Source organism: Rattus norvegicus, chromosome 6 (assembly GCF_036323735.1).
Source record: "Rattus norvegicus strain BN/NHsdMcwi chromosome 6, GRCr8, whole genome shotgun sequence".
NCBI classification, from domain to species: domain Eukaryota; kingdom Metazoa; phylum Chordata; class Mammalia; order Rodentia; family Muridae; genus Rattus; species Rattus norvegicus.
In genome coordinates, this window is record NC_086024.1 from 92,954,196 (window position 1) to 92,978,656 (window position 24,461).

Below are 24,461 nucleotides of genomic sequence, written 5' to 3' on the forward strand. Positions count from 1 at the left end.
TTCCACTACACTCTTTATTAAACTTTCCAATACCACAGTCTCCTGCATGTCAAGTGTTCTCGTGCAAAGTGTGATTTCTGGATTCAAAGTCATTGACTGATCATTGTTTTACATCCACGTAGTTTATGCCCTGGCAAAGATTCTCTAGGGAAAGATTGAGTGGTTTGGTTTTTTTTTTAATGTGCTTAACTGTTCAGAGTCCTCTCTACAACCCCTCATGTTTCAAAAACTTTCATTAAGTAAGTTAAGAATAAGCAAAAGACAACAAAAACCTCAAATAATATGTTGTCTTCTAATTTATTCTCAAAGGCTATGTGTTTACTTTTCTGACACCTAAAGGGCATAATTTCTTTCCCCGAAACTATTTTTTAAAATATTTCTATTCTAATAACAGCCTTTTCTGAAGCAAATTAACATATAAAAAGGAAACCCTTCTAAAATGTACAAATCAATGTTTCTAATAATTTAGATATGCAAAAATCACCAGTATGTAATTTTAGAATACTTTCAGAATTCAAAATTCAACTTTATGCCAATTAGGAGTCACACCCTATTACTCCCACCAGGCTGGAAAACACTCATTCCTCTTTTTGTGGTTTTTGTCCATTGCCATTATTTCATGTAACGTAAAATGAGCAATCTGAGGTATTTGTGGCTAGATTCTTTTCCTTAAAATGTTCTCCAATTCCATCCCCCATGCTGGACCACATGTCAACACTTCATCCCTTTTTATTACTGAATACTTTGTTGAACAGACAGAATGTTTTATTGATTCATTCATCATCTGATGGACATTTAAGCAATTTTAACTTTGACAGCAGCATGAGTAGTGACACTGTAAATATCACATACATATTTTGTGTGCTATTAATGCTTTTATTTCTCCTTCATATATGGATAGGAGTCATTCAGGTGACCTGATAAATTTATGCTTGGGAACAAAGATGTCCTACAATACCTATTCACTTATCTACAGTCCTACCAGCAGCAATCCTGTCAACACCTTTTTTCTCTGTTGCTGTAATATATGTGAAGAGGACTCTTATCATAGTTTTGATTGAATATGATTACGAATATTTGTGCATTATCTTCAGAGAAATACTTGTTCATTTCTTTGCCAGATTTAACTTGTACTATTTTTACCTTTTTGTTTCTGAGTTGTAAGTGTTCTTGATAGTAGACAAATGGTTAAGTAGATAGATAGATAGATAGATAGATAGATAGATAGATAGATAGATAGATAGATAGATGATAGGTAGATAGATAAATAGATGAATAGATAGATAGATGGATGAGTGGATGGATGGATGGATGGATGGATGGATGGATGGATGGATGGATGGACGAACATACAGACAGACAGATGATAGATAGATAATAGACCAACAGGCAGACAGACACACAGATAGACAGATCATAAATGAAAGTGCCTCATCAGGAAAATGATTTACTAATCTTTTTCCAGGTCTGTGGAACTCATTTGTAAGAAATCATAGTCTTAGGGATTTGTCCCTGTACTTCCTTTTAAAAGTTTTATAGCTTTAACAATTATGATTAGGTCTATGTTTCATGTTACCTAACATTAGGATGCCAACCTCATTGTAGTACCTGTAAAGACTCAGCTGTGCCAAAGCATGTCTAAAACAGTGACTATTTTAAAAAAAAATAGCAGAATCTCATATAGTCCAGACTGGACTCAAATTCACTCCAAGGCTGAAGATAACCAAGAACTTCTGATGCCCTTACCACCACATCTTGAGTGCTAGAGTGATAGCCACCACCACCACATCATAGTTATGACTCCTTAGCATAATTTTCAACCTCAATTCATCATAAATGGTTGACCTCTGGACTCTCAGTCCTATAAACTCTGATCACCCATCCTCACACCAGCGCTGTCCTGGTGATGGCAGTTTTATATTGTTTTTGATAGGGAAGTGTACTGGGCCACTTGCTCTTTATCCAGATGGTGTTTATTCGAAGTCTCTCAAATTCTGTATGACCAGCACTGTTCATTCTCACACTAAAGGCAGCTAGTCTTTGAAAAGGATTACATTGAACTTATATGTCATTGTAAGTACTATTTATGTCTTAACTGTCTTAAGGTTTCTAATCAATGAACAAAACATGTCATTCCATTTATTTTCTAATTTCTCTTAAGACTGTTTCCTGGTTCTGTGAATAAAGCATCTCACACTTCTTTTATTACATTTTTATAAAGTATTTTATTATTGTTTTTATTAATGTCATCAAAGAAATAATCCTTTCAATTTTGAGAGAGTATAGAAATACTGCCTATTTGTCTGTATTGTTCTTGTATTCTAAATCTTTGTACAGTTCATTTTTTAGTTCTCAATTTTTTCAGGATGCGTTTCTTAGAAACTACTTTATAGGTCAAGTCATCAATACTATCTACGAATAGAAATAGTTTCACATTTTCATTTTAATATGGATGTATTTTACTTTGGATACCTAATTTTCCTTGATAGACCCTCTAACATAATGTAAAATAAAGGCTCCAGAGGTAAAGACTCTAAGATAGTTCTCCATCTTACGGCAAACCTGTGGATTTTTTTAACAACTCCCCTTGATAAGAAAGTCTCATCTATTTCTAAGTATTATTCTATTTTTTCATAAAAGTTGATTTAATTTTGTTCAGTGCGTTTTCTGTACCTACTGAGATGACATGTCAATTTTACTCTTTGTTGTATTACTAGCATCTTTGACATTGATTGAGTCTTCATAACTTGAACAACCTTATGGTGCTGGGATAATCCCATCTGATCATTGCACATTATCTGTTCTACTATGTTGTTAAACTTATTTTGGTGGGACCTTATTGAGAATATTTTACCAGAATACTCATGGAGTATGTTGATCTACAGGGTTTTATTTGTTTGTTTTGGTTTGATTTGGTTTGGGTTGGTTTTTTATTACACTGATTTTGGCATCAAGATAATACTGGCTTTAACTGAGTTGATAGAACCTGTCCACATTTACTTTTTGGAAGTTTGCATATGGAAAGATCCATAGTAATTCTCTTTTCTTATTATAGTCTTTGCGAGTAAATCCTTTGAAACTATTGAGATTTTTTTCAATGCCAAACATATGGTCTCTCCTATAAATATTCCTACATACAAGGAGAACTTGTTTTCAGTTGTCTGTGTGTGGTAAGTTCTGTCTGTTTCCTAGGTCTGGGTAGTTTATGGTGTCCTTCCTGGACACCATATCCCTTTATGGAGGGATAATTTCTGTTGGCTGCTTTCCTCCTATATATGATTTACACTTTTCTGATCATTGTGTATCTTATACTTTTCGTTGAAACCTGAGCATTTTAAAAAGTAAGTTTTCCTCTCCCAGCATGTCTTGTTTTAACTGCTCCTTCTTTATTAGTGACTTTTCAGGAATCCTGTAAAATCTCTATTTTTTGTCAAGTTGGCTTTTGGTAAGCGGGTGGTTAAATGTAAGTTTCTTGAATTCATTGAGTCTCCCAACTTCTACTAAAGAACTCTGTTTTGAGGGCAGGATACAATCTCAACATTCTAGTAGTTTCAAAATATGACTAACCCCCTTACTTCTTGCTTGTGTGTCACCTCTAAGTCAACCAGAGGTGAGATGTTAGGGTTTTCCTAAGTCAGATGTTCACCTACTCTGTGCAGGTAATTAGCCTTCTATAAAAATGGTATGAACAAGTTTCCAAAGCCTCTTATGTACATCTCATTCCCTGAAATTCACCACCAGTCCTTTGTTTAATATTCGCTCATCCCAATCGTGTGATTGTGTCAAGGAGATAGACACCGAACAATTGCCGCTGACTTTTGTGTCTGATCAATATTCTAGGATCACCAATATTTTGGCTCACCAAGTGAGTTCTAAGTTAGATCAACCCCTGCAACGTGATCTTTTGGATGATACTAATACTTTGAATTAATCCAGCCCCAAAAATCAGGAATCCACATGTTCAAACATGGAAGGTTTTTGTCCCCAACTGTTTTTCAACCAAAAAAGATCCAATGACCAATGAATAGATAGGCAGGTAGATTGAGGTAGGACTTTGAGATTTGGTAGACTAGGAACCTGGATAGAGGAAAGGAGCAGAGATCACCATGACAGGAAAGAAAAAAGACCAGATCTAAAGGCCCACAGACATGTGAGAATCAGGGAAAGTGACCACAGGAGCTACTTCCCCAGTTGTGTGTTTGGAGTAGCAGAGATGTTAACTCAGGAGTACCAGAGGGGAGTGTTTGCAGTGAAAAGTTAGGTAAACTCACCACTACAGTCTTTTCCAAACAATTCCAAACCTGACAGCTCTTGGAGATGGGACCTTACAGGAAGCTAAAAGAAAAACAAACAAAAAACCAAAACAATAAAATAAAACAAAACAAAAACAACACCACTATCCTACTTCAATGATGCTGGGCCCTGGTTTTCCTAACAATACAGTGTGCAAGGGGCAAGCTAAGGTGCCGAGATGCTCATGACTCTTACAGAAATGGGGCCATTTCTCTGAAATAACCTGAAAACTTTTGCAAAAATGTGATCGTTTTCAAATTTCTAAAATTTGATTGCTTTACCGCTTTTCCCAGTGTTTCTGAATTTTCTACAATGAACACATGTGGCACAAACTGCCTCTTCTTTAGGCCTACTAGACTACTGACTTCTGACATTGTCCCAGGGACAAAAGTTCTCAGTTGATGAAGCAAAGGGACCAGGTTAGGGGTCCCAGGGAGACAAGGAGATAAATAACATAGGTGGTTTGCAGTGACATCAAGGGATCTTTTGTACGTCTTTCAGCAAAGTTAGATGCAATTTATTCAAACAAGTTCATTTTCAAACAATGTGTATCTGCAGACTGACCTCAGTTCTATCCATGTAAGACTGAGCATAGAACTTCAAAATCCTGATAGAAGCAGCCTCTCAGACTTCCCATCCTCTCTAATGTGTTTGCTAATGAGGTCCCTTTAGGGTGGCCTAGAAACATACAGCTCCATCTGTTATTGGATAATGTTGCTATGACCTCTTGTTGTAACCCTTAGAAAAATGAAATTTGTTTGATGTCCCCAGATGCAATGTGTATCTGGTCATTCTGAATCTGCTGCAAATGACATTTGTTAATTCAGTCAACTTCCATTTGTTTAAAAAAAATAGAAAATAAAACTGATTTAATGAATCTGTAATATCGTTCATAACAAAATAAAATGAAAATGACAATCTGTTGGCTATTAGGTAGACAGTTCACATTAAATTAAAATAGAGACTTTCTCTTTGATCTACAAATTCCAAGTTCTTTCAGAGATATGCCTCAGGCTCACTACCAGTCTGTTAAGATGCATTAAAATTTCCTACTGTAGAATTTATTAAGTTGTATAAAATTTGCTTAATAAAATTACTTCGACTGTACTACACTATCTCTAGAGAAAATAATTTTAAAATAATATTCTTTCTAAGCTATCTTAAAAAGCAAAGGGTGGTTTTAAAAGTGTATGTAGAAGGCTGGTTATAAAATAAATGACCAAAAAGCTACTGAAATAAGTCGTGGAACAAGAAGAATGGAAGTTATAGCAACTCCTTCCTCGCTTTCATGGTAGAATCAAAGATTGTTTTGTGAGTTGTTGGAAGTGTGTGTGTGTATGTGTGTGTGTATGTGTGTGTGTGTGTGTGTGTGTGTGTGTGTGGTGTTTGATGACACGCTGAGTATTGAAAGATGACTGAACACAAAGAGTAATCAGCTCTACTTAGATAACTAGGAACATGATATACAACCCCAAAAGTCTTGGTCTCAGAGCCAAGTGGCGTATAGATGTAATTACTTTCTTACCTACATACGAGGACTCACCTTCTGACTGTAGAGAAACCCTGAGGAAGAGTGAGTGTTCAGTACATGTTACTCACAGAACATAGCAGTCACAGTATCCTGCCATGATAAAAGCCATTGCATCCCACAATCAACAAGGCAACTCTGGACTATTGCTTGCCCAGGCTTTATTGCATACGTGTTTTAGCGGTAACGATCATGCACTGTGGCTTTTCAGAATATGCCTCACTTTACATGCTTCAGTTACATACATCGCCTTGCCTTTTAAGCTGAGAAATAGTCTTCCTAACTATGGGGAACATAAAGAGAAGCCTGTTGCCAGAACGGAAGCCTGTTGGGGAAAGCCAGAATTACTAAATTAAACAGTAGGAGGCGATGGGGAAAAAAAAGTGAAGTTACGTGGCACTGCACCTAGAAGCTCTGAGAAATAGCTCACAACATGCATAATTTAATAGAATCTACCAGCTGCATATATAAGCAGCTTAGCAACTTTAAATAGGTATAAAGACAGGAAAGAGACTTGTATTGATGCAACAGAAATAACATTGTTCAGTCTCTGATCATATAACCCTTCAGCAAAACACTTGGAGCGCTCTTCCTCAATTATTCCTAATGCTTGAATATGCTGTTGCATTGAGCTAGTATTAGTTGAATGAGATTGACCTCCAATTAAAACTTTATATATTTTTTTTAATTCTTGGGGCTTTTTCTAATTGTTTTGTGATTGCTTCATAATGTGAATTGAAGAGAGAGCGTCAGCTTTGAAATGTCCTTATATTCTTTGACTATTGACATTTGCGAATCACTTGGCAATTTAGAGGCTTGTCACTGAAGTTGGGATTATAACACATAGACCTCACTTATCCATTAATATGCAAGCTGCAAGACATTGCAACACAATGACATGAATAGGAGTGAATAGGAGCACCAAACTGTGGAGCTCCAGAATCTTCTGTCCCGTTCATTTCATGCATGTGGTACACAACAGCCCAAAGAAATCCTCCAGTTCCAACTACATACACTAGCAAAGTTCATTTTAGCTTTATCATATATAATATAGTAACATGAAGCTCTGTACAACTAAAAGCCAGGTCACAAGATTATTCAAGCCAAAAAAAAATGAAAATGCTCAAGGACATAAGAAATATCTTTGATATCATTTTAGTCCAAAGGCTGATCATGCTTAATTATTTAATCTTTATGCTTTATAGGAATAAAACATATATATAATATATTATTATATATATTATTTATATATATAAATAATATCCTTTATAGCATATAGGAAACATAGTAATGACACATTGTACTGCTCTCCATTATATATCAATATTTCTTATTTTCCCTCATTACTTCCTATCTTCCCCCTTGGTTTTGTCTTCTTCTCAAACAATGGCTATTTAGAAGAACCACCTCTATACTAGCATAATCTTAGTATAATGCCCCAGGGATAATCTCAATGTGTCAAAGGCTTTGCGTGGTAGAGTGTTCCCAGAATTCACCATGCAAGTGTTCCTTGAGTTACCCTATAGGTACTTGATCTCCAGCTCTAACACAAGGACACTGTGCAAAGAAATCACCAATTACCATCTAAATTTAGCTGCATCAAATGTCTCTGAATCTTCACATTTCTTCAGTCTCTCATACTCTCTAGTCTACGTGACATCTCAGCTAGAACACCTCAATTGCTTCAACAAATTCAAAGGGACAGAGAAGACACTCAGCCTTACCTTCACCTCCCTCTCCAGCGCCCTCGGGGCCTCACTCCTTGCCCTTGGCCTCGGAAAGCATCACTGTCAGCACACATTATGCAGTCAAAGGGTGGCTGGAGCCTGCAGTCACTAACTCGGAGAAGCCTGGACCTGCACTCCAGTCACAGCCATGTCTGATATAAGCTATGACACATCCTTAAAATCCCCTTCATCGCCACATTTCCACCAAGGCTTCTAGAAACTTCCTGAGGAGCATATCTCTACCCCGGGAGGAAAAACTTATGAAAAAGTAAAGCACAGTTCCTTCAAAAAGCATCACCAACTCCTAGCAATGTTTAAACGTTTGAGTTTATTTTGTATAGCTGAAAATGTCAGCATAAAACAAATGTCACTATACACAAGTAGAAAAAAATGCTCTTTTAATGAGAAATGACCCCCCCAAAAGAAAGTTTATTTTGAAAGCCAACCTAATATGGGGCATGAGGCAATTAAGCAGGGAGTTTATGGCTGCTCAGGGAAGTCCGTCTAGAGCCTTATAAAAATCGCAGAATTGTGTGCAAAGTGGAGCAGATCCGTCTCCAGCCCAGAATCAAGGACAGAAATGTCTCTTTCTACCACTGAGGGTTTTTTAATTATCTTCCTCAGTCCCTCAGCACAGAAAAACTTATTTTTCCACAAAGAGAGCAAGGACCCCTGAGATAGCGCATACACAACATACTGAACCCTGGTGAACCATTTTCCTTAGCAAGTGAAGCAGTTGGGGCTTCCCAAGTCCTGCTTTAGAATACACAGCTTTTTTGAATCATTTAATTTAAAAACGATTAATTTGTATTCAATAAAAATGCAGGATATTATAAAAATTCAGGGCCCATAATCTTTATCCCTGAAGCCCACGGTGAACCACGGAAAAGATGGCCCAGACAGAAGCAGTCAAAATCGGTAAACGAGACAACCCACAGAATGTAAGTTGTCTTTGTAACCACATTATTCTAGTACATTGTCTCCACTCTATGAAAAGGGGAGCTAGAAATTCATTTCAAAAAGACTCCCTAACTTTATACAATGCCACATGTAGCTGTATATAACAGTATAAAGTCTTTATGGATCATATTAATTCGGTCAATCTCTACAAAAGTTACATTATCTGGCTTAAAGACCCCTAACAGATAGCTTGATCCTGAAAGTTACAGTCCATAGGTCCCCACCTTGTTATTATTTCTCAAAGTTGGACAATTAAGATGAACCCTTACTGAATATTGTCTTAGCTTCGTGACACTGTGACAAAATACCTAAGAAAAAGAACCTAAAAGCTAAGAAATATTTATTTTGACTCAGAGTTTGAGAGAATTCTGTCCATAGTCACATGGCTCCCTTCCTTCTGGGCTTATAAGAACATCATGAAGGAAGGTTGTTGCACAGGGAATCCTCCCATAGAGTGATGACCAGAAAAGGTTAGGAGAGAGCTAGGAACAAAATCTACTTATCAGTGGCATTACTCCAGTAAGTCATCTCTTTCAGACTCCTGAAAGTTCCCATCGATGAAATTAGGGCTCTGTGATTCAGTCAGTATGGATACCGCTCTACTGGAGGCAAACCCTTCATCACCTGATCCTCTAGGGCCCATTTCACCTCCAAACTATAGTCAGAATGAATTTGTCTGAATGAACTTCTGTAATGGGTCAGTTAACACAATCGACACCATGTTGGAGGTACCGTTCTGACCTTAGAACTCAGCACATAGGCCCTACCTCCTGCCAAAAGGGGAACAAAGACCTAATCCATCAAAGACCTGGCCCATAGTTCCAGGACCCAGAAAAAGTCCCTAAATGTTACTAACTTTGCTTTTTCGGCTTCTGGAATTTTGCTTCTCATTAACTATTCTTGCTCAATGAAGTGTGTCAACTACGATGGAGTTTTTGTGCATAAAAGACAAGAAAAAATGGTGAACTTGGGACTGCATGATTTGGGCAAGTTTCCCTTACAGCTCACAATATAGACTTTCTATTCAACCTTAAGAGTGCCGTGTGTCTCTGATGGAATTACTTCACCACACTATAAATTCCACTTGACAGAAACAGCAAACAAACTAAGAGTGTAAATAAAAATCTGGTAAAGAAAATCTTTAACTGCTTAATTCTTTTTCTAAGTAATTTATTTCATGTTATTTCTTCGCACAGGTGGGCATCTTTGTGAGTATATGCCATACATATGTAGGTTCCCAAAAGAACCAAAAGATGGTGTTGGATCCCCTGAGGCTGGAGTTACAAGTGGCTGTGAGACAACTGACAGGGGTACTGGGAGCCCAAATTGAGTCCTCTAGAAAAGCAACAAACACTCTCCACCTCTGGGCCATCTCTTCAACCCACAGCTTAGTTCTTCGCATTAATAATTTTCTACATCTCTTTAGAGCACTTTGGCATGGTAGTGGCACACGACTGAACTCTACTCTATTCCTGGTGAAGATCTGAATGCTCACTGTCCTCCACCTCCAGGAAGTGGCAACTGTAGAGAGCGGCTCGGCGAAACAAAGATGGCGCCGACATCCAGCCTTGTCTGGATATAAACGACTTACTGCGCATGTGCAGGCTTGTCCCCTTGCTAGGGCTCCCTCTAGTGGTGAACAGCGGTACTGCACATGTGCGGTTTATGCACCAGGTGTTAGTTGACCGTTAATATGCTAATGAGGTGATTCATTCTCCGCCAATCCCTGGAGGACAAGTAGTGGGGTGATCCAAACCCCACCAATCCCTGAGAGATAATTAGCATACTGTTGTCTATATAAGCCGAGCGATTTTGCTGCTCGGAGTCCCTGTTCAAGAGAGCTGTAACACTAAGAGAGCTGTAACACTAAGAAGAGCTGTAACACAGTAAAGGCTTGCTCGCAGAAGAATCCTGTTGCCATGCGTCGTTCTTGCTGGCGGGACATTGGGCGCGCGACAAGTGGTGCCGAGACCCGGGAACCAACATTGCCGGTGCCGAGGGGACCCTTCAGTGTGCTGAAGAGGATTCAGAACTGCAAGAAGGTAAATTAAAAGGCAAGCTCCGAGAGGCATGCCCCTTTTTGGATTTAGTCTCGCCATGGAGGGATTGTTGCTCGTTTTTATAGTGACTGTTGTCTTCTTACTAGTTGTGTTAAAATGTGAGGACATAGTCACGGCAGGACAGAACATTCAAGAGAGAATGTCAGAAACGGAGCAGAGTGAGAAATTAGGAGCTCGCAAAAAGAAAAAGGTTACTAAAACAAAAGTGAAAGAGATACAAAAGGCAGAAGAAATGCCGCTGGAGGAAAAAATAAGAGTGCCCCGGAGGACGAAGTACAAGTCAACCGGAGAGGATACTTTGTATCCATTAAAAGAATTAGAAGCCTTAGAACTGGCTGGCAGTGACTCTGAGCAAGAGTTGTCAGAGTCCGAGGAGGAGGAATTAGAGGAAGAGGCAGCCATATATGAGGAAGAAAGATATGGGCCTAGGTGGAGAGCCACTGTGAAGAAACCTAAAGTTATGGATCCTTTGTGGGCAAGGCTGGTAATTTTGTTTCTTTTTTTCTTTGTGTGGGATAGAGAAGCCACAGACGGCAAGCTTAAGCCCGGACCAAAACCTCTTTGGCAAATGGTCCCTGCCTGCTTAGAGGATAAACGATGTGAGGAAGCCATTAGAGCCGTTAGGACAGGTCAGAGGGTCCTTGCAGAGCAACAAGAAAGTATGTCAGAGGGAGAAAAGGTCTCGAAAGAAAAAAAGAAAAGAAAAGGAGATAAAAGGAACAGAGAGAAGGCAAAGATAAAAAATGGGGTCAGTGCAGCTTTTCTTGTGGCTCAAGTTGAGGCTATTGCTAGGTATGTGACTAGGCTCTGGAAACCTCACAGAGTCATACTGATCAGATTTGATAGAGGTAGACCGCCTGAAAATTTATTCAGGAGAATCAAACAAAAAGATAAACTTGAGTGTGCCTACTTGGATTCCTGGTCTCAAGGAGATTTAGCAAGTGACAAGGTGCTTCTCTTAAAAAAGCAGTTTCAATCAGCCCTTGGAGCCTTGCACCTGTAGCTAAGATATGTGTAGCCACTTCAATTTTGTTTTCTGATTGGTTTTAAATGTATAAATATTCTCTACATGCCTTAGTTATGGACTATTGGCTTTTAAGTTATTGGATATGGTTTAAAAAAATGTAACATTGATAACAGAAAGTTGACATAAAACTGGTAAAATTTAAAATATGCTCATGTTTCTGTTGATACCTGTTCTGGTATTATACATGCTACTCTGATGACTGGTGAAAAGGCTTGTAATGCCATTAGCCATTGCTTAGAGGCATGGGCAGCCTGGGGAAAGCCTGATAGTCTCAAGACAGACAACAGGCCTGCCTACACTGCAAAGTTCTTTCAGGCATTTTGCCAGACAATGCAGGTCGGTCATACTACAGGCTTACCATACAATCCCCAAGGACAAGGAATTGTGGAAAGGGTACATCGTACCTTAAAAGAGCTTATAAAAAAAAAACAAAAAGAGGGAATTGCCAGCAGCCGAACACCAAAAGAACAACTTTCTTTAGCTCTATTTACTCTAAATTTCTTAATTTTGGATGAGCATGGCCGCTCTGCTGCGGATCGCCATGCTGCTACTACACCTATAACTAATGCAGAAGTAAAGTGGAAGGATGTCTTAACTGATGAATGGCGTGGCCTAGATCTCGTGATTTCGAGATCTAGGGGAGCGATTTGTGTTTTTCCGCAGAATCAAGAAAATCCAATTTGGGTACCTGAGCATTTGACTCGAAAATTGCCTTCTGCTCTTCCTGAAGATGAGACTACGAACCCTACTATTACTACTGGGAATGGTAATACAGGTTAATTCGCTCACCCTGTGGGCTATTGCCAGATCCTGGCCAGTACCCATGCCAGTTCATAGCAATTCTACTGTTTTGAGAATAAGACTGACAAGCATAATCTCTGGTCTTGGTTTCAATGGGTGCTGTCCAATGAGCAAGGGGCATATACATCCCTGACCCCCTTTGCTAGGTTGATGGGAGAGAACTTTGTGCTGTATAATGTTTCAGCTACCAGAAAAAGGTGATACCAGGTTGATCAATATTCAATATAATAACCTCTTGGTAAATAATACTGCCACTAGTACTTCAGTATGTGCTAGATCACCTTTTTTCTGATAAGCACTAATGTAAGCAGTGGTGCTTTAAATTGTAATAGCTCTGATGTAGTCTGCTATTTAGCTGAATGCTGGGATGGCACTAATGACACCGCAGTGATGGTTAAGATTCCCTCCTTTGTGCCAATCCCAGTGGAGGCAAACCCAGATAGCTTTCCTATTCTTAATTTGCTGAGAGCCAAAAGAGATTTTGGAATTACGGCAGCCATAATTTCAGCCATTGTGCTGTCTGCTGCCGCAGCTACCACAGCTGAAATCGCTATGACCAATCAAATACAGACGGCTGAGACTGTCAATCAGATTGTAGAAAGAACTGCAGTGGTGCTAGAGATACAAGAATAATTTAATACCCATTTGGCATCTGGCCTTCTATTAGCCAATCAAAGGATAGATTTAGTTCAAGAACAAATTGAAGCACTGTATCATATGACACAGCTGTCTTGTGTTTCCTCCCTTAGAGGTTTATGCATTATTCCTTTGTGAGCTAACTTTTCTCAGAATTTTCAACAGAGCAAAGAAATCTCGAATTATCTGAAAGGAAACTGGTCCATGAAAGCAGAGCAACTATCAAGACAATTGCTGATGCAGATTGCTGTCCTCAACAGCACTAGGCTGGACCCCATCACAGTTGAAGACTTTACCTCATGGATTACCAATGCTTTCTCCCTTTTCAAGGAGTGGGCGGGCATGTTTGTCCTGGGGAGCTATTGTCCTCCTGGGATGCGGAGTAGGTCTCTGGCTTATTGGCTGTTTAAAAAAGAGAACATGCCAGACACAAAGTGGTTGTTTACCAGGCTATGACCACCATTAAAAAGGGTGCTTCTCCCAACATATGGCTGGCCTCTTTGAAAGATCAAGAGTTCGCCCTAGATCATTTTTGTCACAGTCATGTGGAGTCATTGTATCCAGGGACGGGCGACTTTCCTCGAACTCGGACCAACCTAAGACACGGGGCCCGGTGGCGATAGGGTAACTCTATGACGGGTAAGGCCGAGTTTGGATGAGAACGACCTAAGACAGGAGCAATGACAAGATTGACGTGACACCCAGATCTAGACCAGTCATTTTATTAAACAAAAAAGGGGGAGATGTAGAGAGCGGCGCGGCGAAACAAAGATGGCGCCGACATCCAGCCTTGTCTGGATATAAACGACTTACTGCGCATGTGCAGGCTTGTCCCCTTGCTAGGGCTCCCTCTAGTGGTGAACAGCGGTACTGCACATGTGCGGTTTATGCACCAGGTGTTAGTTGACCGTTAATATGCTAATGAGGTGATTCATTCTCCGCCAATCCCTGGAGGACAAGTAGTGGGGTGATCCAAGCCCCACCAATCCCTGAGAGATAATTAGCATACTGTTGTCTATATAAGCCGAGCGATTTTGCTGCTCAGAGTCCCTGTTCAAGAGAGCTGTAACACTAAGAGAGCTGTAACACTAAGAAGAGCTGTAACACAGTAAAGGCTTGCTCGCAGAAGAATCCTGTTGCCACGCGTCGTTCTTGCTGGCGGGACATTGGGCGCGCGACAGGCAACAACAAAAACTTAGTCTCCTACATTATAAATTATATATTTCTCACCTCAATGTCAGTCAAAGTGATAATGTCTACTTCAATCAAAATAGGGTAGATTTTTAAATTTAGGACCAGGGTCCTTTTGTTTCAAAAAAATATAAAATGAAGAAACAAAGCAAACATTAATTCTCTATTGAGTCAGTGAAGGTTCTTAGTCATCTAAAGCAGAAGGAGGCCACATCAGGAGAATGTACATGCCAGGTCACCAAGGTGATAAACACAAGATACTGGGATCTAGAAGTTCAATTCTGTCTGGAACTCCTCTTGGCCACCGCAAGGCTAACAGTCTCCGTCCTGCCTGCAGTAAACTGCAAGAGAAGGCTATGAGAAAACAGAAACTCATTTCAATGGGAAGATGCTTTCAGTCTGAACCCATCTAAATTATTAGACAGTCATAAAATTGGGTTCCACAAGCACAATTTTCGTTTGCTTATGCTTATACATATTGGACACTGGGAGACTCAGCTGTGAGGAGCAGAGGACCAGAGTTCCATTGCCAAATGTCACATCAGATTGTTCAAAACTGCCAGTTACTCCAACTCCAGTGGAATCTCACAGCATTTCCTCTTTGGGCTTCCTCCTACACCTACCTATACTGCTGTGAACATACACACCACAGACAGAAACACACACACACACACACACAATTACAAACAATAAAAAATAAGATATTTTTTTAAAAGAGAGAATAAAAATTATGCAAGACACATTTCAATGATATTATTATATAATCAGTTCAGAATATATATTATCAAATCTCTACTGTCTTCTGAAAATGACTTTATACTCTGTTCATGATTCAGAACTACCTTGGTTGCAACAAAAAAAGGCAATTCCAACCAGGCTGAGTAGAGTAGCCCATGTAACCCAGGGTGGCCATCTAACCAAACAGATGTATGATGATGGCAAATTCCAACAGAATTCATATATCCCCTCCCTGCCCCACCGTGTGTTCGTGTGTGTGTGTGTGTGTGTGTATGTGTGTGTGTGTGTGTGAGTGTGTGTGTGTGTGTTCTCCAGATGTCAAATCTGAAGAGCAACCATAGTTGACATTTCATAATGCCCATCACAAGAGCACACCATTTCATAATTTACAAATTCAAAATTTCCAGGAAAGTGTCAAAGGCCAAGTCCAGGTCCAAGGCCAATACTAGCTCAAGGGTTTTATACCTCACAGCTAACACTTGATTCTGGCTTGGGGTGAAAAAAAACAGAGTTTTTTAGAGAAGAAAGAGAGGGCAACAAAAAAATTAGGATTCTATTTTGCTGTACAGTGAAGATCAAAAGAACTTTGGGGGCAGAGTTCAGATTGTTTATCTCAACCCAGTGATACTTTTTAATTGCTTTGCTGTAATTTTTCAGCTCTGATTCCAAATCTCATTGACATTTCTTTGTTCTTAGTTTTAAGGGTTTAACCAAATTACTGACTGACATTTTTTAATAGAGGTTATACTGTTTTGATCTACTTGAAATCACAATTGTGGTTTTGTTTGGAATGTTATAAAAATTGCTTTATCCAGCAAAAAGATGTTAAACAAATATATTTCCAGAAACAAACATGTTTTATTCTTTTTTGAATAAATAATCAAAGGGAAAGTAAAATTAAGGGGTAGGGAAGTCAGTATTGTTCTCTACAAAATGTTGTTATAAAGGAAACTTACAGTCAGCTAGCTCAGTAGTGCCCCGTGTTTTCTCAAGCTATTCTCTGTCATGCTTCACCCCTCACTCTCTCTTTTGTGAATGATTAAACATATACACAAAACGTCTGCACCTGGAAGCCCCTGGTTTATACTCCGTTTCAACAGTAGTGCTCAGAGTACATTGGAACAGGTAAAATATTTTCATGCAACTATACTCCTACCAATAATCTCCTCTTCCTACACTTTTATTCATTCATTGTACATGTTTTCATGAAATTTTACATGATTCTATGATAACTAGACAGAAGTACATACATTCTTTTCCAGAGTTACCTAACACTACCTAACACCAATCTTCAATGAAGTCTATATACATATGTATACTTAAAAGCATTAAAATGGCTTAGAATGTTGCCTCAATGAAGTAGTCATTTTAGTTCATGGCAAGCCAGAATTTTTACCCTTAAGAAAAAAAATCTCTGAGCTGATTCTCCTCTTCTCAAGAGCTGGGCTCTTCATACCTATTGCTACACTTTGAATGTCCCCATTCATGGAAATTCAACTCCCATCATGAAGTATTAAGAGAAGGAACCTTGAAGAAGTGGCTAGGGATAGGGTTACATTACATCAATTGTACATGAGGATCCCTGGGGGCAACCAGACTTTGGGGTCCAGGATTTAGCATTACAATACATAGCAAAAAGATCAAACATCAACATTTCTCTATCTAATCCAGGCATAGAGAGCCACCTGGAATTGGATCTTGCAGCCCTTCATCAAGTGCCCTTCATCAATTTTATTCTAATTCCTAAGTGAATTAAGAGATTAGTTGCTTATCTTTATAGCAGAGTGGGTTTGCTATAAAATACAGTTTGGCAGTCTTTCAAAGATTCCCCTCTCTCTGATCATAGGATGCCCTAAGCCACCTTGATAACACTGCAGAAGGCCCTTAGCAATAAGAAGGTGCTCACCAAACATAATCACTCAAAGATGAACCTCAAGGCCTACAGGACTCTAAGCTGAGTAAAGTTGCCATCAACTACACACATTATAACATTCCAGTGCATTACCATAAAATGATCTGTCAACTGTCAACGCACAGAAAGCAACCAGGGGCTCCCTCTCTATATACTTCTATATAACACCACAGCCAGTGAATCCTGTCAAATGCCACTAGACCGTGGAGCATTTAAATAAAATAAATTGTGTGGCGTCAATAAAAACGGTGGCATTTGATGAAGGGCTGAAAGATCCTCTTCCGTATGCCTGGATTGGATAGAGAGCTGTTAAGGTTTGGTCTTTTTGCTATGTACTGTAATCTTAAATACTGGACTCCAAAGTCTGGTTGCTCCCAGGGAAAAGGAGACCTCATGTACAAGTGAAGCTATATAACCTTACTTCTTAATTTAAAACTGTTGGTGGAATAAAGATGCCTACAGCCTATAGCTGGGCAGAAGAGATGTTGGCGGCATTTCTGTTCCCAGGCTTGAGGTCTGAGGCAGCACCACATGAAATGAGAGAGAAAAAGTAGAGAGAGATGATGCCATGGGGTAAGGGATCATGAGAATTGGCCATGAGGGCTAGCCAATCAGAGTAAGAGTGGCACAGGAGGAACATAGCAAGTCACAACAAGGTTATTGCCAGGGAAGTAGACATAATAGTTTAGAAGGTAGATATCTGCCCAGCTCTAGTGCTTTAAAGACTTATTATAAATATGAAGGGTTTATGTCCTTTATCAAAGAACTGAATGATCAAAGGTGGAGCAGATACCCCTGATTGAGATTAAATATTTCCAACAGCAGGAAGTCCTTGACCCTGACCAATCTGAGTATGACTCAGGAGATGTCAGAAGTAATTCTCCTCAGAGGATCAGCCCATCCAGACCTACCAGAACCCACAAAGCTAAAACCATCCAAAAGTATTCTCATGAAAATACTTCAAGACACAAAGGAGGGCTGTGAAGAAGTCTTTTTTTTAACATCCTGTGAGGCTCAAATGGCACACTGGGTCTGGGGCTCTGCTAGCTTATGAGTTACACAGAGACGGTCTCCTGTACAATGAAAAGATGACTCTTGTAATTGACAGTAATTAATAGGCACAAAGACAACTTTCCTGAATAGAGTGGGGATTCCAACATCGATGTTAAGTCTAATCAAGGTTGCTAGGCACAAACACAAAGCCAGCTGAAGCTCAGCTACTTTTGGTCTGGTTTGTTTTCCTTATGTTAAGCAGAACTGGTCCAGCATGGTTCATGATGTCAGCAATTGCCAGTGAAATGATGCTAAATAGAAATTCCTTAGAGACAGAGTCAAGTGTTTGTTTGTTAATTATTAATTGTTTGTTTGACAGTCTTAAAGAATGACCTCATGTGTTCCAGGGTGACCTCAAATTGGTTACATGGCTGAAGCGGGCCTTGAACTCTTGATCTTCCTACCTTTACCTCCCAAGTGCTGGGATTGCAGATATGTGCCACCAGACTCAGAAAAGCACTGAGTTTTTACAGTTAATGGTACGTAGTATTCACAGTGTCCAAATACATTAGGTAACATCACTGAGGTAGCCAGCAACTAGAACTGAGAGTTGTCTCCATGATGTTCTCACTGAGTCAGTCTACTACATGAATGATATGTGTATGTAGGTATATGTAAAATATTTTTCTAGCACCATTGAAGCAAGGGCAAATCAACGGGATCTTTTGAATAAATTTAAAGTGTCTAGATAGAAGCTTCACTTTTTTAAAGGAGAAAAATAGAGAAAATAAAACAGATATTACCAAATAACTCTTTAAAGTCTAAGCAATGAGGTGGGGGATTGGGGAGCAGCATTCCCGATCAAATACCCAAACTCCTTCTGCATGGTTGTTTGATGAGATGCAACTGTATTCCAACAAGGAAATACTTCAAGGGCAACCACCAATGCTCAGTCCTCATGTACCAATTACATACTTTTTAAATGGGTAAGTACAGAGATCCCTTGACAAGTGAGGACTATCACCCCACCAAGGGCAGCATGTTTTCAGAGTCACAGCTAAGGGGACTGCCAATTACGGCTTTCTCCGGCACCCCTATGACCCTAGAGAAATTAGCAACTAAGCAGGGAGATGCAAGACAGGGAGATGGATGGCCCTGCAGGCATCCTAACTACATGCACTGGAAAGGGAAATGGTGAGGCTGCAGTATGCACAATACACAAGTTTTTAAATGGAGATTTTTTTAACATTATGATATAGAGGAACTTAAAAGCCTTGACATTCAATTTCAGTTCAATTTTAGTGATACTCTATAATAGCACTTCCCAATACAAAAGGTATATGGGGAATTTAAATTTCCTAGATGCAACATTTAAAAGGATAAATGGAAACAGGTGAGATTAATCTTAACATTGTATTTTATTTTGCCCAACATATCAAAAATGTCAATGTATAATAAACAGAAAAATTTACTAGTAAAATATTTTGCACTTTTTCCTACTAACTCTTAAAGCTAACATAGGTTTTATATTTATAATTTGATCAGCCCTGTGGATATTGTATTAGATACTATAGATGTATAGATAATTAAACAATCATTCATTCATTCAGTTACATAAAAAGAAAGTATAATAACTGCTTAGCCTGTAACGGAGCATTTAGGATTCTTTACTAACAAGAGGAAATACTAGCATACCTCTGCTTTAATAAGGAATTAACTTTGCCATTTGAGCAGGAACATAGGAATTAAGAATATAGCTAAATGTTAAAGTCAAGATGTGATATGGGCAATACATAAAATATTACTGCAGGGGTGTATGGCATTGTTTCAACAATGAGGCACGGAGGTGTTATAAAAGAATGCATGTCTTGTCTGAGGCTGGGGGAGGGATACATAAAAGTTGATTGAGAGGTGGAAAGGTCATATAACCAAACAATATGTGTGGGGAGTAACCTGATGGGGGAAAGAGCTCAGAGCATAACAGGTGAATGGGACCATAGCAAGCCCAGTGAGGCCAAATGGAAAGTAGGAAGGGTCTATGAAAACCTTGGACTCATAAGAGCCACTAGAGGTATGGGAGAATGTGAATAGGGGCTCTGATATGATGGGAATGGATCCTAAGAAGATAGATCTTGCTGCTGCATAGTCAGAGGTATCCAAAGTTTGCTAGGAGAGAAGATAGGGTAGGGCAAGATGCTGCTTGTTCTTTCTTGTCATAGGATCTTCAAGTGGAGTGGTAGCTATAAGAAATATCTAGGGGGAAAGGGAATAAGATTCTGTGGTAGAACCATTCAGAAGTTGTTGCTACACTAGTGATTCAGTTCCTCCTGAACTGAGAGATGTCACAGATGTCCTCTGTGTGTTTTGAGATCTGCATGTGGTAAATGGTGCAGACATATGATGAACTGGAGATATAACAGAGAAACAAAAAAACATGAGTTCATTTTTGAGCATCCTCATAGTGAGATATGCTCAGTACTTTCAAAGAGGAATGCCAGACCAGACAGTGACATGTCCCTGAGGCTAAGAAAAAAAAAGATTGGAAGGTTATTGGCAGAAAGAAGCTATCTGAAGCCACAAGAACAGATAAAATTGCCTGAGGCCAAAATATCAAGTAAAAGAACAGAAGGGTCTAGAGCTACTCACAAGAGTCTGTGTTGTGTGGCTACTGAGCAATGAATGACCACCAGGAAGCCACTGGCCTTGGGGTCACGAAACCAAAACACAAACAAATGGTGAGAAATGAAAGACAAGGAAAGTGTTATTTTTAATAAGAGGAGAGAGTGATGGCTCTGTGGAAAGCTCATTAAAAGTCAAAGAACATGAGAAAAAGAATTATTCATTGGACTAATAAACAGGACTATGTAAGAGCAGTTCAGTAGAGAGGTGGAAACAGCTAGCTCAGTGGAGCCTATGTGTACAGACAACAGTAAGGTGAGATCCAAGGCAGTCACCTCATCCACTATTTTGGTTTTGGTGGTGGGTGATTGTGGTAGGTGGTGGTAGTAGTAGTGGGTGATGGTGGTGGTGGTAGTGGTAGGAAGTTGTAGGTGGCAGTGGTGGTATGAAACAGAGGTGGTAGAAGCTTATGGTGGTGGTGGTGGTGGTGGTGGTGGTGGTGGTGGTGGTGGTGGTGGTGGTGATGGTGGTGGTGGTGATGGTGGTGGTGGTAGTGGTAATGGTGGTGGTTTGTTGTGCAGTACTGGGAACTGAACCTACAGTTTCAGACCTTCTAGTCCCAGGTTTCAGAGAACTGTCCCACTGCTTTTATTTCTTGTTACGACACAGGGACTAAGTTGCCCAGTCTAGTCTTGAATCTGCAACCCTTTCTCTTCAGTCCCCTGAGTAGCTGGGGTCGCAGGCCTATACCGCCATGTCTGGCTTATTTTCTGTTCTCCCTTCTCCATTTTCCTTCTTTCATCTGTGAAGCTCTGACCGCCGATAAAGTCGGCACTAACATACATGTGGTTATAACTATATGTAACTAACACCAAGCAAACAATCATACAGTGTGAATGAAAACTAAGTACCAAGAGATGACTGGAAGGAAAAGATAATTCTTTTTTGAGGAATTCCTAGAAAAAAAAGGATAAACAAGGAAGGCAAGAGATTTTAAGACCCTTCTCCTCTTGTCAAAGAACATTCCCTCTACAGAGCCACGCACACACACACGGGTCTACTCCTGACTCATTCTGATTTTTATTGTTCTGCATTTTCCTCTACTTAGACCCCTAGATGTACATCTATAGGCAGGCCAGAGGCTGCAGAAGAGTGAAATAGAGGTGGAATAAAACTGAATCACTAGGCTTGTGAGTGCAAGGCCAACCCATCCACTCATTTCTAAGGTTACTGGCAGATTGTGATTGGAGAATATTATAGTTTTCGTGGAGCTTGAAATCTCAAGACAGCAAAGTAGGTCTGGATCTCAGGCCTTGCTACCATGTAAGTCAACTTCTACAGACTGAGCCTGGTGTTTGATCTAAAGACAAAGGCGTCTAATGCTCCCCTTGCAGGGTCTCAGTGGAAGTTAATGGGACAGTGCTTAGGAGGAAAGCTCTCATTGGCCACCTGGAATTTACCAAAAGTGCATACCTTTCTACAGGAGCCCTCTTCTCCTTCCAACTCTTCAGTCAAAATGTCTTTTTAAGAGGGCATTACCTGACGTAAAGAAGAGGTATAAACGACCGCCTACAACATCAGCAAAAATAGTCGGTGACAAAATAAGAGGGGTGCAGTAATCAGGCAAGGTCGTGTGTCAACACAGCTTGAAGGAGTTAAGAAAATTCTGAAATCACAGTAATGATCAGTATCTGTCAGAATGGTTGATAAGCAGGCAGCCCACCACGACGCTCTCATTTCAGCCTTTCCAGAAAAGAATGAGGCACATCTGACTCTACACAGGAAGTGTTTTTGTTACTGTCCTTAATGCCAGAAGAACATTTTTCTCGGATTTTTTTTCTCCTTCTGCATGCCCAACTACAGAATTCCAGGTTAAATGAGTCCTTGGGATTTAGCGTTAAAGGAACATTTTTTTCCACCGTTTCATTTTGTTTGATGATCTGGGGATTAGTGGAACTGTGTTCAGTGCCTTTCTCCATTAGCCCAGATTTTGAGCTGCTGATTGTTTCTCTAAATCTGGCGGTCAGCTGTGGTACTCTGAAATAAAGCTCTCAGATATTTAAAGAAGGCATGGCTCAGGCAAGACTTGTCTTCCTTTGTGTCACAGCACACACATCTGGAAACCTTCCCTTGCTTCCTTCCGGAAACCATGTAAGATACAAGTGAGAGGAATATTATTTCAGAGTTAGATGTTTAAAGAGACCAGTGTGCCTTTGTAGAGTAAAACTGTTAGTTTTTAAATATTTCTATGAATTTTCTTTTATTTCCTCATACCCAAGCCAGTCTCAGCACTGGGAGCAAATACAGACCCTTTTTTTTAATTTAGTTAATTATTTTATTTATTTATGCTCCATCTGTTGCCACTCCTCCCACAATTTCTCATCCTATTCCCCCTCCCCTTTGCCTCAGAGAGGGTGCTCCCAGTCTACACCCCTCGGGGCATCCCCTTACCTGAGGCTTCAAGTCTCTCAAGGATAAGGCACAACAATGCCAAGCAACCAGAGCTTCCAGGGACTAAGCCACTACCTAAAGACTATACATGGACTGACCCTGGACTCTGACCTCATAGGTAGCAATGAATATCCAAGTAAGAGCACCAGTGGAAGGGGAAGCCCTGGGTCCTGCTAAGACTGAACCCCCAGTGAACTAGACTGTTGGGGGGAGGGCGGCAATGGGGGGAGGGTTGGGAGGGGAACACCCATAAGGAAGGGGAGGGGGGAGGGGGATGTTTGCCCGGATACCGGGAAAGGGAATAACACTTGAAATGTATATAAGAAATACTCAAGTTAATAAAAAAAAAAAAACAAAAACAAAAACAAAAAAAAACAAAAAATAAAAATAAAAAAAAATCACTGGGTAAAGCAGCCTATGGTTGTACTACAATAGCAAATGCATTTAACAAAAGCTAAGAATGATCTCAGTATCTATGACTTTAAAAAGTGCATGGAGCAAAGCATAGTAAAAAATTCATCTATAAAAAAAAAAAGGATAAGGCACATCTTCTCCCACTGAGGCCAGACCAGGCAATCTTCTGCTATATATGTGCCAGTGTCTCAGATCAGCCAGTCTGTGCTACCTGGTTGGTGGCTCCATTCTCTAGGAGCTCCCAGGAGTCTGAGTTAGTTGAAACTGCTGGTCTTCCTATGGAATTACCCTCCCCTTCAGCTTCTTCAATCCTTCCCCTCATTCCTCTATAGGGGTCCCCAATTTGGTCCTCAGTCCAATGGTTGAGTGTACATATCCGCATCTGTCTCAGTCAGCTGCTGGTAGTGCCTCTCAGAGGACAGCCATGCTAGGCTCCTCTCTGTAAGCACATCATAGCATCAGAAATACAGTCAGGCCTTGGTAACCTCCCTAGAGATGGATCCCAAGTTAGCCCAGTCACTGGACTGCCTTTCCTTCAGTCTCTTCTCCATTTTTGTCCTTGCAGTTCTTTTAGACAGAAACAATGCTGGGTCTGAAATTTTGACTGTGGGTTAGTAACCCCATCCCTCCCTCTACTTGTTGCCCTGTCTATGTACTAGAGGTCAACTCTTTGAGTTCCCTCTCCCTCCTGTTGGACATTTTCCCTTTTTAAAGAAGCATTTTTGTCATGATCTATACCAATTAGAAACCTTGGTTTTTAAATTCTCATTGAATTAAGAACCAAGGTTCATTCTTTTCCAAGAAGACTGAAATGATAGCATGGTGGAGTGTCTGTTTATCAACCCATTTGATAGGTACTGATCATTACTGTGATTTCAGGACTTTTCTAACTCCTTCAAACTTTGTTGACACGTGATGTTGCTTGACTACTGCAGCCTGTCTTATTTTGTCACAGATTATTTTTGCCAATGTAGTAGGTGGTAGTTTATACCTCTTCTTTATGTCATGTAATACACAATATTGAATTAATTCCTATTGAACTAAGAACTAATTCTTAAGTGTTGCTATCAAGATGTCCCATTTTCCACAATCTAGCCCCTCTTCCACACCT

At 39.9% G+C, this 24,461-nt stretch overlaps 1 long non-coding RNA gene across 1 annotated transcript; it reads left to right on the top strand.

Moving 5' to 3' along the window:
• The first annotated feature begins 10,050 nt into the window (after positions 1–10,050).
• On the top strand, positions 10,051–14,163 carry LOC134479398 (uncharacterized). Its single transcript, XR_010052703.1, has 2 exons — positions 10,051–10,550; positions 12,259–14,163. It is a non-coding gene; the product is annotated as an uncharacterized LOC134479398 (long non-coding RNA).
• Positions 14,164–24,461: the final 10,298 nt, after the last annotated feature.